Source organism: Notothenia coriiceps, unplaced genomic scaffold, assembly GCF_000735185.1.
Source record: "Notothenia coriiceps isolate Sejong01 unplaced genomic scaffold, NC01 NC01_scaffold00030210, whole genome shotgun sequence".
NCBI lineage: Eukaryota > Metazoa > Chordata > Actinopteri > Perciformes > Nototheniidae > Notothenia > Notothenia coriiceps.
Window position 1 is genome coordinate 380,073 of NW_011362911.1, and position 5,511 is coordinate 385,583.

Consider the following 5,511-nt stretch of genomic DNA (forward strand, 5'->3'; position numbering starts at 1 on the left):
AAGGTTGGGAGCCCCAGACACATATAAAACAAACCACATACCCATGTTAGGAGGTAATATAATACAACGTACTTAAAAGTACCAAAAGTAGCAGATAGCAATTCACAATCTCGGTGAGCTACTTGAGTATCATGTTCGATTTAGACACTATCAGTTTCATACATATAAAATGCAGACCCACAATTGAATAAGTAATATATACATGCTATTGTTCAAGACGTATATAAGCCAAATAGACGCAAGCGAGTATCTAACAGACATCCTCAGCATGTGCTTGAAAAAATTATCCACATCTGTATTGAGGGGCGAGAGCGCTTAGTGGAAACCTCTCCAGCCTACTATTAGACATGCCCATCGAGTTTCTTTTGCACGAGGGTAGCAGCGTAGATAAGAAGTGGTCTGAACAGAGTGGAGACATAAATTCTTATCGAGGACGAGTAGGTGGACAGAAAGATAGCTCGCTTTACATACAGCGGGGATAGTAAAGATACGCAGCTGCATTAAATATCTTCAGCTGGATGTCCAATGCGTGTGTCCTTCTTACATTTAAAAAGGCCATTTAAGTTGAATATTGGTCTTTTAAAGAGTGACAGGCCAGTCGAGCTATTTCTACATCTCTTACTATTGATGATGCATGTATTCAATAATTGATTTGGCATATTGTTTGTATGTCAAATACACGACCGGTAGACACTTTGTGAGTAGAGATCTTGGCACCCAAGTCTTTGCTATACATAATATGTACCACAAATGTTTTAATGATATCACTCTATACTAGTGACAAGAGATTCATTTACATCCCCAACTGGCTTGATTTCTTGTAGCCAAATATTAAACATTTAACTCCTTTTATAAAAAATCCACCTGGTGCAACCTTGAGTAACATACATGTCATTAAAAATCCTCATATTTCAAACAGGCTCATCACATTGTCCTTTCTTGCTTCCATCATTCTCCTTCCTCTCTTCTGTCTCTACTCGTGCAGCCTTCTCCAACCCCTGTGGTCCCCCCCCCCCCCCGCGCCCCATATTACATCCTCCCCTCGCACATCTCCAGTCCCCAACCCAAGCGGAGGAAATGACCCTAGTAAAATAATAATATCAAGATACAATGATAATTACTCCCGATTTTTGCGGGTCCGCCGTCACTAATCAGCGCCATAAATTAGCATGAATGTCTGACAGCGTTTTGTCAGAGACACGGGCGATGCAAATCGTGTCTTGCATCCCGACGTTTGAAAACCTCTGTCTCTGTGTTTCGTCTTTCTTGATGTGCTTTCCTTTAATATGTGTATATAGTTATAATGAGTGTGTCAATAGGAGTTTCACCGGTACTTATACGATGTCTAATTCTAGCTCATGCAGGATTGAAGGATCGCTGTTATGCCACTTTGCTGGATCCTCTGTGTAACTCAAAGGTCAAAAAGGAAAGATAATTGTCATATAATCTGCGATTGAAATAATAATAAAATGTCTCAAATTTGGTCAAATATACACTCTTGCACAATAGAGTCAAATAACTGCATTTTTGTTCAGACGTCTTTTTTCACAAAATAGCACCATTTTTTAAAGACAGGAACATACTTTTCGCAGATTTGAGCTGGTTTGCATGATACACACCAGCGAACTCAAGCGCTAAGATATGACACGAAACCTTCAGCTATAACCCCTGAAAAATCTCATCATGGAATATGATGTATTGCTAGACACACACCACACACGAGACACACTCACACACACACACACACACACCCACACACACACACACACACACACCCACACCTGATGCTGTACATAATGGTATCATGCCTGTAGGTGAGGCCCGGTGCTCCAGCCTGTCTGCCGTTCCCCGTCAGACATCAAGACGAGGCGGCCTTGGCCACAGATCGCCACACGGGCATACCCCAGAGAACCGACAGATTGGAAACCTGGCACAGGACCAAACAGCTGCTTCAACAAAGACATCTGCATATTTAGATTTGTTTTTCATAAACTAAAACCACAACTGCCAAAAATCCGCGGCGAGGGAGTCTATCGGACCTTGTGGGTATATAGAATAAAGTTATAACTTTGAAAGCTTGGAAATTAGCATGAGGTAAAGGGCTCACCGGGGAGAGGGGGGAGGGAGAGGGGGGGGACCCCAGTTACAGGATCATGTTTCTACCTCCTTTAATAAATGCACAGGCAGGAGGGGCGCACGCTCGAGCACAGAGCAAAACACAAGAACCTTCCCTCTGGTCCTCTGGCTGTCCTGGGATCTCCTTCATCCGCAGAGGGTCAGCGCTGACATGGGACAGCTGCAGCAATTAAGACTGTCTGCTTGCTTTAGATCCCTGCCTTTGACCCTGATACACCACCTGTGCATTGGAGCAATCATGTGCCATCTCTAGATAGGGCGCCCAAGTGCGGCTGCCTTTATGGGGTCAGATAGCGGTCTGTGCCACTTGTAAAAACCTTCAATTATTCAGTAACGTCAAGTCTCCCCTTTATCTCCCGATGTCTCCCGGTTGTTCGGGGACAGCAGGGAGAAGGAAGGCAAAAGAGGGATGGAGAGAAGGGAGGAGGGAGGGAGGGTGATGGAATGGGAGGAGCGGATTGTCTCAATCAAAAGCATTGCTGCTAAATTACTAGCCCTTAGATCAGCAACCACAGTTATATATCCCAACAGTCTGGCGCGATGAACCAAGACAACACCAAACTACGGAAAAGCAGCCAATATACAGTCAGCTGAAATAACGGTTGGAAAGTACTGTGGTGCAGCTGAGACTAGACACAGCTGGAATCTACAAACCCTCAATGGAAACACAGGTAAGGGGAGAGGTTAAGAATAGTGTAGCGTACTAGAGTTAAATCAAAACACACAAAAAGTTCCTGAACATGGGACATGAAATATAAATTAATTGTTCCCTAAAATCCACAATCAAACGTTTTGAACAACCTATCAATCAGTGAACGGCATATGATTTTAAGAAGAATTAACACAAACATAACGAGCTTATCTAACACACATCGTCACGACACATTATTTTCCGGGTCGACTTTTTATCCACATGTCACAATGACACCACAAATAATCTGGTTTAAATTTCCAACTCATATCACCAGGTTTAAACTTATCTTTTTTAAATAAGTAACAATTAACAATAAAGCTTAATAAACGAGGTAATGGATTTTGAGAGCCAGGCAGAACGTACAAGCACAGTCCGCATTCAAATGAGTCCAGAAGTGTAGTCATGGACACAGAGTTTCAACACACAATTTAACAAGTTTACTAAATCAGACACATCCCTAAAGAACATATCAAGGATTAAAAGACGAATGTCCAACAGCAGATTAACTTGTATCGTCAGTAGACTCGGGACACTGTCAGATAACAATTCACAGGTCTCCTCACCACAACAAACACCCTCCTGCTCGCCACCAGCTGCAGGCATGATTCCAAGCAACAGCTCCGCTGCGCTCGAGTCCTCACTGACCTAGAACAGTGAATGTCACTCCTCGCAGCCCTCTTCCCCCTCCGGGCTCTCCCTGCATAAACAAACCTCCAAAATACTGTGCTCCGCTACTACAAGCATCCCTGCCATGGCTTTAGGCCCCACCACACACCATTTCCTGCCACACATGCCTCCTGCTAATTATGAGCATCCAGCACAACACACATACACAAACCTTCTTCCAGAGCAGAACAGGGAGCTTAATTGTATGACATGGAACATAACTCCCAGAAACCTGCAGGTCCGCTGCAACTCTGACTACCTTTAAAAGCATGCTGAACGACTTCTTTTGCCGCTTTTAATTGACTATTAAATATCTTAAACTGCTGTAACTTGTATTCATATTTATTTTGTTATCTTTGATTTTTAATTACTGTTTTTAAATGCCATTTTCTTAATGTCTTTCATTTTTTGTAAAGCACTTTGAATTGCCTTGTGTTGAAAGGTGCTATATAAATAAACGTGCCTTGCCTTGCCTTAGTTTTGAGTAAAAAAAAAAGGCAAAAAATGTAACTATTTGACTGTGGAGGAGCAGAGGAACACGTCTGGATGGATTACCACAGACTGGTATTTGTCAAAGCTTAGTCAGGATTATTTTCTGAAACCATATCAAGCAGAATACAATAACACTAGATGCAATTAAATAAAACCCACACAGTTTTAGAAAAGTAGTGAACATTAATTGTTCTTGCAAAGTACGTATGAAACCTTGCATTGGATTTTGTGGCAATATGATGATAAACCCCTTATTCGGAAATAAAAACATTTAGAAGCGGGTCAAATTCAACCCAAGGACAACAGGGAGGTTGAAACTCCACTTTCCCATGGCAGGAAAGTTATGAATGAAAACTCAATTTGAAGGTGAACTTCCTCACAACTCCTCTCTGCACCAAAACAACTGCCTGTTTCTGTGTGTCTCCTCCTCCACACACTCCTTTTGTTGAGGTCAAGTGTGTTTCTGTCTTATTTTGTTTATGAAACATGTCATAAACGTCCTCAGACCAGGCGGTGAAAATAGATAAATGCAACAATACACAACTAACAGCTCACATATTACTGTACATATAAAAATATTGACATACCGTTTCCCCCGGGCTGAAGGAAACATTTGAAACCTTTCTCAGATTGTGTCAGTGCTCTCACAAACGCAGGGCTGCTTCTTCTGTTAAGTGATTATACAGACAACTTGGGAGTGATATAATTACCTCTAACATGGCAACCCTGGTGGTGGAGCTTGTGGAGGTGATAATATATGGTAATTACCAGTTTCTAGGGCTGAACAATCTGGAAAGAATGTATTTAAGATAAAAGCAGGAAAACAACCCCGGCAGCGCTTTTACATGCAGCGCAGTGTTTGCACTGCAAAGGAAGACAATGGCTGTAAACACTTAAGAAATGGTAATGAGATAAATGCTGTATCCCTTCCGGAGAACATGTGTATTTTTGTTCATAGACGTACAGTTAAGGATTTAACAATAAAAAGATCCAAATCTCAATACCCAGAAAGCAAGTAAATGAAATGGCCGTCTAGACACTTGTAATTAGGTTTAAATTGTAATTAAAGGTTTATTGTTATTTTAGTAATCCGTTCTGTTCACTTGAGGGGACTTTAAAATCATTCAATTCAGCCCAAAACTACTATAAAGAGTCCAGAGTATTTATAAAAGTCAAAAGAAACCAGTAGAGAAATATAAAAATATTGTTTTATCTCTGACTCTAAATGATTATAACTTTTGCTCGACGTTAATTAAAGGTGAATGAAATATCTTCCTCCCAATGAAGCCTCAAAATACTGCCCTGCAGAGTCTAACTTGTAAAAATATATTACTATATTATAACTTAATACATTACTTTTACTAGCAATGTTTCGGTACAAGAACTAATTCCTAAAGATGACCTCGCTAATAAATATATATATATTGCAGTTTAGACACTATGCGATAGCTTTTTTGCAAACTTTAACTAACCGTTCGTCTCCTATTGTTCATTAAATATAGTGCAAAGTTTTGTCTGCGCCA